Source organism: Pteropus vampyrus, unplaced genomic scaffold (genome assembly GCF_000151845.1).
Source record: "Pteropus vampyrus isolate Shadow unplaced genomic scaffold, Pvam_2.0 Scaffold70, whole genome shotgun sequence".
NCBI classification, from domain to species: domain Eukaryota; kingdom Metazoa; phylum Chordata; class Mammalia; order Chiroptera; family Pteropodidae; genus Pteropus; species Pteropus vampyrus.
This window is the reverse complement of record NW_011888851.1, coordinates 3072376-3082862: the sequence shown is the minus strand read 5'-3', so window position 1 is coordinate 3082862 and position 10487 is coordinate 3072376. Positions and strand designations below refer to the sequence as shown.

Below are 10487 nucleotides of genomic sequence, written 5' to 3'. Positions count from 1 at the left end.
GCGCGGAGAAGGAAGAGAGGGAGGGGCGCGCGGAGGCGTGAGTCCCCCGCCCCTCACTCCCGCCACCCTTTCCCGACCGCGCGACAAGTTCTAATCGTCGGGAGCGCGCTCGCCAGCCGGGGGCGCGCTCGCCGAGTCCTCCCCTTAAACGCCCTCTAAGCGCCGCCGGGCTCCCAGTGCCCGTCCGAGCCGCGCTTCCTCCGCGCCCGACCGCCCCCAGGCTCCCCGCGGGCTGCATCACGTGACCGCGCCCAGCCAAGGCGGCAGCGGCGGCGGCGGCGGCGGCGGCGGCAGTGGCAGCGGGAGCAGCTGCGCCGCCAGCGTGGAGCGGGAGGCGTGTGGGTGTGGAGAGAAGGGAGCGCCAGACCGGAACGGGTGAGAGTTCTCTTTCCCCTGCCTACTCCGGCAATCTTGCGAGCCAGCCGGTGCAAACGGGGCTCCTGCTCGAAGCCTCGGGCAGCCCCCTCGTGCTCGGCCGTCCGCTGTCCGGCGGCCGCGGGCCCCACCTTGAGCGGGTCGGGCTGCGGTGCTCACAGAGGGGGCTGCACCCCGCCCGCCGTTGCTGTTGCGGATGGCGGCGTGAGGTCGGCGGAGCTGCCCGAGCTGAGCGCGGCGCGCCCAGTGTGCGGCTTTGCGGAGCTGAGGAGGCGGGTCCTGCGGGGCCGCGGGCGGCCACTCGGCGGCTGCCGGGCTCTGGGCGGGGGCCGGGCAGGGTGCCGCCTCCTCCTCCTCCGCCGCCTCCTCCGCCGCCTCCTCGCAGTGCAGCGTGAGTAGGGAGCCCCGGCTGGTGGACGCCGAGCCTCTCGGCTCCGCGGCCGCCTCATCCTTGAGGTGCACCCGCACCTCCGCGTGTCTCCCCGAGCCTTGCGAGTTGGCCGCGGACAAGCCGGGGACGAGCCCCCGTTCTCTTCGCTTACCACTCTTACTCACCCCCACCCGCTCCTCCTGCAACCTCCCTTTCCTTTCCCCACTAGGAAAATGGTTCCTGCTGCTGGGCGAGGTGAGTGGCGATCGCGGTCCGCCCGCGGTAGAAGCGATGGGGCAGGTCACCTGCGCGGGAGGCCGAGTGGAATGCGGGAGTCGGGTTGTCGCGGCGGGGTCCTGACACCTTGGGTGCCCCGCGGACTGCAATCGGGTATGGGAGAAGTTGGTGGGGGTGTTCGGGGGGCCCCTCGCAGGTCGTCTCCTGCCGTGCCCGCACCCGGAGATCGTAAAGGTGAGCGGGTTTTTTGCGTCTAGGCGCCGGGTCCGGCCAGGAGTCCCCGCCTAGGGCCCTTGGGATGGGGCTGTGTGGGGCTTCGTGTCTACACTCGCAGCTCTTCTCCGAGCTGCCTCGGCCGCGCCATAGCTCATCCCGTCGCCGACCGCCCCCGCCCCGGCGCATGGTGACCTTGAGGGCAGCGGTGCTCCACACTCTTTCTCCACGCCCCAGGAGGGTCACCCCTTTAATCCTCGTCTTCGGCTCCTTTGGCGCTCTGCAGGCGTTGAGTAGGGACCCTTCGTCAGGGGGGTCCGGGGCTGCTTGATTGATGGGTGTCACACCGGACGGTGATTCCTTGGGACTTGGAGAGCCATCTCGCCTTTCTCCCGGCGTCTCCGGTCTGGCCCCCCAGGATGTTCCCGGTTGCTTCGGATTCGCGTTTATGGACTTAGTGTAAAAGAAAAAACAAAAAAAAACAAAAAATAACAAAAAACCCTGCGTCCTCCACCTTTTTTTGGAACGGATCATTAAGAAAGAACTGCATTCCAGTTTCGGGATTGGGAGTGTGCTCTATTCCATCCTGCGGGAGAATCCTTTGGTTAAGCTAGTTAGCGACCCCTGGTTCTGCGCCGGGGTCACTATCCAGGTTGGTCTCTGCGCATTTCATTCACCAGTTTTCTGCGGGACTCGCAGTGCTGGGAGTGCTCGCATGCTGTGCGGTGCAGGGGTCTTGGCGCCGAGGGCAGGGTAGGGGGGTGCTAAGGGCTGTAGGGGTCTCTCAATCTGTAGAGGGCTTGACCCTCCTCCGCAGGCATATTTTTACCTTTCTCTGGGGTTAGATCGCAGCAGACACCCACCTTTGGCTGCTATGCACGCTACTTTTCTGGGTTTATTAATAATCGAATGGCTCCTGTTGGTGTCGATTGCTGTTCATGATAAAGTAGTTATATGGATTTTTTTTTCATACATGTGTAGTTAAATGCTTATATCTGGACTGTCTGCCTTACAACATGGAAGCCTTTGTTGTGCTTAACTTCCCCCACCTGAGGACAGTTTTATTTTAAATAAAGCTCCTGTTTAGCGTGGGTGTATTTTATAATAAGATGTACTTGTAAGGATTTGCTATGTATGAGGCTCTCCTCAGGCAGGTGTGTAACCCTTTGGATTGTGGCCCATGTGAGTGAATGGAGGGCCTTCACCGCTTGCCCTGGTGCCAGCCTTTCTCAGGCTCCCTGTCCTTGTGTGTGGCAGCGGCGGATTGGGGGAATTAGAGGGATTGGAGGAGAATCTCTTTTTGTATTTGTGCGTTTCGTTTACGTCCCCCTTCCCCCTCCCCCTTTTCTTTTTTGTCCTAGTGAGTTCAAAACTGAAGTAAATAGAAATATTTGCTAAAGGGAGCCTTTGAAAACTAGTATATGAAATGGGCTTATTTAGCCATGATTTCAGGGGGATGTTTTAGTTTCTACCTTGCTTTGGATGAGACAGTTAAATTGCTGTAATTAAGGGTGGATCTCTGTCCTGATTTTGGCTTGGGCGTAACTGCAAAGATCTTTGAAAAGTAACTGTTATTGCCTACCATATAGTCTGCAAAAGTGAGTCACAATCGGGTGAGTTGAGGACAGAGCGCCACCTTTGATTTAAAATTTCATGATTTTGTTTTTATTAAAATTGTGAAAATTCAGAGTATGCCTTCTTGATTTTTATTGCAGTTGTCATTACTGGCATCCTCATGTATAAGGTGAAATTTTCATTTTTCTGTTTTCTGTAATTCCTCACTTTTAGGGGGGATTTCTGCAACTAAATGGGAAATCATGGTTTTTAAATTGAAGCTTGAATTTTAATGTAGGATTCTGAGATGAGGTGAGAAACTAGTTTTGATTGGTGCTTCTGATAAAATAATAGGGAGTAATGATATCTGGATACTTAGGAAAAGAAATAAAGACATAGCTGCATTGTAAATAGATATTTAAAACTAACCATTGCCTGCCACCAAATAAGGAATCCTACCAGCATAATAGTGGTCTTACAGTTTCTTTAGCTTGTGTGGTATTAACAGATTCTAAAGTAAACATGCAAAATCTGTAAAATTATTAACCTTGCTTGTTTGTTCATCTTCCAGCAGCTTGCCTTTTATGGCTTTACTGGAGTTTTACAATTACTTGTTTTTAAATAATACAAATGAAGACTTGCAACAGGACTTACATTCAAAGTTATTAAAGACCATGTTGAAAAAAGTGGTTTCTATATATGGTTCCTCCTCTCAAGTGTATCTCATATAAAAATAAATGGGAGTTTTTAATGCCTAGACAACAAATGCTATAGTTACAATTGGTGAAATTTCCTTTCCAGCCTGTTTGCTCTCTCATGTCCCCCTCCCTCCCAAATAAAAAATTTAGGGTACACTATCTCTTTAGGTACAGGATACTTTTTGATTATTGTGACTGCAGATGTAACATGAAGAAACAAAGATTTAGCTTTCAAGTAATGAATAAATTGATGTGGATATTACAAAATAGTAGTTTTAATTATAAACCACAAGGTATTCTTGCCCTTCCATCTGCATTTAAGTTTCAGCACTTGAGATTTCTTCATAAACTGCTATAAAGCGTATGCTATTGGGCTGTAGATAAATTTTTAGTTAAAATTAAACAAAAATAATCTGAGATGAAAGGTGGTTTATGCTTTTTCAATCTGTGGAATATGGCCCTAGATTAAAAGACATTATTTGAGCAATTAGGTTGATGTATGCAGAGTAATTATACGTTATTATATATACTTTGGTAGAATCCTTGATTTGGGAGTTAAATTTACTAATTCCCTTTGACAGACATGTTAACTTCATTATGGATAAAACAGTCTAATACTGTGAATTGAGTTGTATAGGTCAGGTTTTAAGAGAAATGGTTAATTACAACTATCGCTGGTCTTTTTCAGTACTAGCAAAAAGTAGTTGCCGTTTTTTCCTTACATTTTTACACATACATTACAGTTGAAACTGGTCGTTTTCACTTTTTATTTCTGGAATTTCTAATGAATGAGCAAAAAACAAAAACAAAAAACCGCAAAGGAGTGAAGACCAGGAAGCAGAAACTTAACAATTATATTTTTGCAATTTGTGTAAGAATATTTACTCACCTAGTTGGAAGGGAATAATTATTTTCTAATAGGTGTCATATATAGACGGGTACTGAGAGCAGCTTATTTTGGAATATATACAATCTGAGATAACATTAAAGGAAAATGATAATAGTTATGGGAATAATTTTCAAAAAAATAATTTTTAAAGAGATTTATTTTTTAGCTTTTACAAATGTTTTGTATACAAACATATACATTGTTGTCTTGTTATGGGAAATGTCAAATACATGAAAGTATAGAGAATAATACACATACTGACCAGTTGTGACAGTTACCAGTCATGGCCTATCGAGTATCATTTGTATTTCTACCCAAGAAATAGATTATAAATGGGGACATAGGACAAGTAACTGAATTGAATTCTTAGGTTTTATATTTGTAATTTACAGAATATACACAATAGTGTTCTATATCTAATTGAATCTGGAGTCAATTTTTATGTTCTTCATTGTTACCATAATGCTCTTTTATTGCAGGCACATAATGATAATGTGTCGAATTTTGATCTCTTAATAATAATGCCTTTGATTTATAAAGTATTTTACAATATTTCAGAATATATTTACATACTATCTCATTTGATTGTCGTAATAAATAATCCTGGGAGATGAGTAAACAGTTGCACCCTTTTTTTTTCCTCAAGGAGGTAAAATGATTTGTCTAGTCCTAAGGTCACATAGCAAGCTGCTGTTAGATTAGCCAGAACTAAATTTTAGGTGGCTTCTAGTTTTTGCTCCATTGCTTTCACCATTGTACATGTTTATGTATGTTTATTAAAGTTATATAAATTTATGAAAAATTAGTTTCTGACCAGAGTAAATAGTGGGATATTAACAGATTTGTTTGGGTTTAGCTATATACATTTAATCATTGCTTATACTTGGTATAATGTTTACAGTTCATCCCCTATTTATTTAACAGCTGAGTAAATGAATTTGAACATATTTGAAAGACTGTATTTGTAATATTGTAGATTAGAATATTAAGTAAAGAAATTCTTTTTCAAAGATGAAAAGATTTAGGAGTGTCTTAAATCTTGAATTAAAAATAAAATGGCCTATACTTTAAGTTTTTTAATTCCTGCTATAATTTTTTTGCATACTTGTTTTTCTGCCATGACATTTATTACTTAAATCTTTTTGAAATATTAATTTATGTAATGAAATTTAGTTTAAAAAGGTTGTGAACAAGATTTTAGTTCTTGAAACCCAAAACTTTTTTTTTTATAAATCTCACAAGGAAGGTAGTGGTTCTCTTCATTATTAGTGTGCATGAAGATCACCTGGGGCAGATATTGAAAGTACAGATTCCCTGGCATTGCCTCTGCTTTTCTGAATCAGCAAATTTGGGGTGGGGGCCAGTAATCTGCATTTTGAAAAACATTTATGTTGAATTTTTAACTAGGGTAAAATTATATTATGTAGTATAGATGCCTTTATAAATTAGAAGGGCATCATTATTTATTTGACTTCAAACATAGGGAGTTAATGCTTTCAAATAGTTTTTACTGTTGTAGCCAAATTTGATTCATGGACTTTGGTGGTTTTGTGACAATTGTAAAACTTGATACATTAAAAAATATTTATGTTATGTGTGTGCACTGTATTTTTAAAGAAAGTCCGCCGTGGTTATTTATTAAGTTACTTATTAATCCCATAAACTCCTAGACAGAGAATGTCTTCTTTTTTTGTTTTCATGCCTCAGTGTATGTCATTTCCAAATGACTTGAACATGGAGACTTATTTTTTGTTAGACAGAAAGACATGAGATGTTCCTTCAAAGTGAAAGGACATAAATTGGTGGATAAGTAGTGGTTCTTATTAGTTTCAGTTAACAAGCAGCTTTTCCTTCAAAAAACAGCAGGTTAGTGCCTAATGATCTTTCAAGAATGTTAATAATATAAGACTAACTGATAATTTATCACTATGTGAATTAAAGCAGAAGTTACTGCTATTTCACTTAAATAATAAGTAACAATTTGTGTAGTTCAACAATCTGTCGTAAGGTCCATTTGTTGTAAACTTACTTGACTATTTGAACTATTTTATGTAATATTATATACCTCATATGAATTACTTTCTATTTAACAGAAGTTTTAAAATGCAGTTGTTTTTGCTTCATTTATAACAATATAATAAATAGCTACATCTGTATTTAAAATAAATTTGTAGTGAAATTAATTTCAAAGCTGTTCCAACTCAAATATATGCCAAGCATTTGTTTGTATTATTCCAAAAACTTAGGGTTATTGGCTATGCTTTAGGATATATTAGGAATCATGGGTTATAATTATTAATAATTGTGGAAATCTAAACTAATAAAGCTTTCTGGCAGGGATCCAGATAAACTATGAGTAAATGTTTCACCATATTCTTTTAAAGCTATTAATATTATTAAATTGTTCCTAGGACAGTGTCAGCTATTCTAAACAATATGTAGTGTTTTAGGTTATCTCTTTGGTAAGAATATTATTTAGTATTTCTAAGTACAGTAACTCCCAACAATGTGGTTTCTCAAAATCTGGGATACCTGCTTTATGTTAAAATTCCTGTCACCTGGGCTTCTGGGGGAAGGAATAAGGATAGTTTTGAATGAACCAGTGCTTGCTTACACTGTGAAATCTGAGATTATACTGCCTGACTGTAAACTGGTATGACTAATGACCTGATAAATTTAGGAGTATAAGTTATTATTTCTGAAAAGTAGATCTTAGAAAGGATTTGACTTTTAAAAGACGCTTTTTAAATAACTTAATTTATTAACAATGTAAATTTATTATTCATTGTATTAACTCAGTGAGTTAGTTTGCTTCCAGAAGAATTTTAAACAATCCCTTACTCTCAAAAATCTCAGATCTGCTGCTTTAATCTACCTTTCTTATTTGTGCCAGAATTTTTTTTAAGTAGCTTTCCTGCTATCATTTCTTCTCTAAAACTTTCAATGGTTCCTCATTTTTCTCTTTATCAAGATGTAACTTGTCTCTGAATGTCTTTTATAAAATAGCTCATTGTTTTCTAAAATGTGTTTTAGAACATTGATTCTAAGAAATATTAGTAGGGGTTTCACGATGGGAAAGGGGTAAATCCAAGATATGCTAGTTTGTGCAGTTTTCTAGTTTGGGACTTCTCCCATACATTGATATGCTGATATGGACTGACTCTCTCTAAACGTGTTTAGTGTTTTGCACCCCTATTCTACAGAATCTCTTTTAGTGGAGCATCTCACCTGTTAATTTTTTATATTACCTAACCAGGAGCACTACTTTGCACACCTCCAGGGAGTGCTCTTTACATAGAACACAATATGAATCATGTTTCCTGGAGTTCAGAGCAGTATTGCAGCATTGTAGTACTGCTGACTGCTCACTGTGTGACAGTCCTGTACTCTGGCAGTCTCTTACATTCACCCTTCTCATTCCCTTCGCTGTGACTTCATGTGTGTTCTTCCTGTCCCCTTGACCCTCGATGTTCTTACCTGTCCAAAGGCTCCCATCCTTCAATACTCAGCCTCAGTCCACCTTTTTCAGTCATCACTGAATTTTTTTGGGGGGGGCGAGGAGGTTCTGAAGTTTTCTACATTTGTAATCTGGGTCACACACTTCCCATCTATTATATATCCTTTTGTCTTAGTCAGCAATGTTCAATCAGTATTTTTTGGCATATTGGTTTAGGACTTAGACATTGTATAGCTTGTGTTAAGGTAAAGCAGGTAAGGTTGAGGAATTTTTCTTGGATAATTTATAAAGCTTTTTTACTTTAAAAATTTTTAACTTTGTGTGGATAGATTCTTTAGGACAACCTCTTTTACTCCTGCAGGACAGCTATTTTTCATAGAATGTTGCTAGGACAATAGACTTTAGTTTCTAAGCTTCTACAGAGGAAGTTTTTTCCATTTCTTAATTTCAATATAGTAATTAATTGGTCCATTTTAGATTTGATTGTGATTGCAATTATTATAATAACTAAAATTTATATCTTAAAATAGCTAGTTTTATGATTCTTTTGGCTTGTGACATCTCCTTTTACCAATATTGATGTTCTTCAGATGTGCTTTTGGGTCTGTAATCCTTATATTATAAGATATAAAATGCCATAATTTGAAGCATATATTATGGTTTAAATTTAAAATATGATATACCTATAGTTGCTGTTTATTGATAGGCATACTGTGAAGCTGTTTGCTGCAGATTGTAATTTTTCTGAGAGAGATCTTTTTCCGTGAACTGAGAGTGAACGGTTAGCTCATGACCTGGTGAGAATCACTAGTCATCAGGAAGAAGTGTAAGTGCATGGTCTCTGTTAAAATTTAAAGCATAGTAATATGGTTTTCCTTCTAACTGCCTTCCTTATGTCTAGCAAGGAAGCTTGTACTTGACTTTTACCATTTCTTATTGAAAGCTCATGTAATTTCAAACATATAACTAATTAATGTTTGTATAAATTTAATATGTAAGCTGTTATAGTAAAAAATGCTTGAAAAACATTGCTCTCCAGAAATTATTCATTTTCCATTGATTAGCATAGTTGAAACTATACAGGTGCACCGCTGTTGAATGTTCTCTCAACCCTTTTAAATTTTATAGACCTAATTTTTGGTAAGGTGTTGTAGATGGAATTCTAAGACTTGCTCTTGCTTTAACATTGCAATAATGATTGTAATAAATTGGTGATCAAGAGAAGAGCGAAGAGTGCTTTGGGTAGTGAAAAAGATAAAAAGAAATCTGCAGAGGCAGAAATCAGTGGAACCAGCAAAAGTAAAATGGGTTAGAGCATGATCTTTTCCTCTTGGATTTTAATCTTTTCTTGCTGGGACATGTGAGGATGACGTTGGCATATACTCCATGCTGGCTTGCTAATACCTAGAGTTATGAGAGATTATCAGCAACTTTGTTACAATTCTGTTTTTTTCTTTTCCACTTTTGCCTGAAATCAGGTGAGTGATGCTTTATTTTGTGTTGACTCACAAACTTCTGGTACCTAAATTGGGACACTCCTGACAGCTAATACCGGTGGAGAACTACTGAGTTAAATGGCACAAGTGCAAATAGTAGAGGGCTGAAAACAAGGAAGGGCAGTCAGTGAAGTGGGAAAGGGATGAGGCAACATCTAGGAAAAGGAGATCTTCCAGCATCAAAACCTCTGGATGTCAGGTATCAGAAAAACAAACATCAATTTGTCATTTAGCCTTGCTCTGCATGTACAGTGGGTTTAGGGTAAAGTTTAAAGTCACCTGCCTTTGAACTTTAGCTCTATTTTTACATATATGTAATTGAACACTGGAACTTACCTGATTCTCTTTTGCCTCTGGACCTCTTGGCACAGCATTCTTTTTGCTAGGAATGGCCATCTTTCTCAGAGCCTGTGTATCTTTGTGGTATTCCTATGTGTGACTGGATCTAAAACTTCTAATTTTGGTTTTTACTCTGCAATGTTATCTTAAATTCCTCCGGATTAAAATTTGAGTATAATCTTTACCATTAAAAAGCTAAATCACTTGGATAAATCCTTGGTCTCTTTGTTAATGTCCCCACAAGTACAAAATATAAGTCAGGGAGTTTTATTAGTTTTCTTTCTTGGAAGGTTGACTTTAAAAAAAATTATATGGCCATGGTAGGCCTTCTCCCCCTACCTCACCTCAAATTTTCAACCATTTAATTCTTTTAGGTTTGTCTTCTGATAGTCTTTTAATTAGCATGTCACCATTTGATGTTCCATCTGTGGTATGCTGTGTTTCATTCATGAAGATAATTTAGCTTTTCAGTAAAGGTGTTTAAGATTTCCATTTAAAGAAATGACATATAACTGGCATTTAACTCTGCTCCCTGCCAGAAGTGTACTCAACTGAGAGTGTTTGTTCATGTGTTTTTATTAAGATCCTCAGCCATCTTCGCTCACCGAGCTTTCAGAATGCTGGCCAGAATTGAAGTGTCTTCCCCGAGGACTCTGACCAGCTCAAAGGAAAGGACCTAAAGATTCTGACACTGGCTCTGTGTTTCTGTGAGGGGATAGTCCAAAGAAAAAGTCCCAGTTACCCTACAGTGAACTCCATAGTCAGAAAGCCTCACATGTGAGTCCAGAACTCCTATGTAGCTTTATGTCTTTATAGCCTTATTAAGGTAAAGTCGACATACAGTAAACTGTACATATTT

General features: G+C 40.1%; 1 protein-coding gene across 3 annotated transcripts in view; it reads left to right on the top strand.

Annotated features, from left to right (window-relative positions):
* Window positions 1-10487, top strand: part of ATP2B1 (ATPase plasma membrane Ca2+ transporting 1) — a 115966-nt gene continuing 105479 nt past the window's right edge. The window contains exons 1-2 of one of the 3 annotated variants that reach the window (XM_023531552.1): window positions 1-375; window positions 975-1000. The gene's annotated coding sequence lies outside the window, so the exon portion shown is untranslated. Of the gene's footprint in view, window positions 376-748; window positions 1001-10487 lie in introns of those variants that run through there. The other 2 variants (XM_011361763.2, XM_011361764.2) reach the window with 2 other exon arrangements.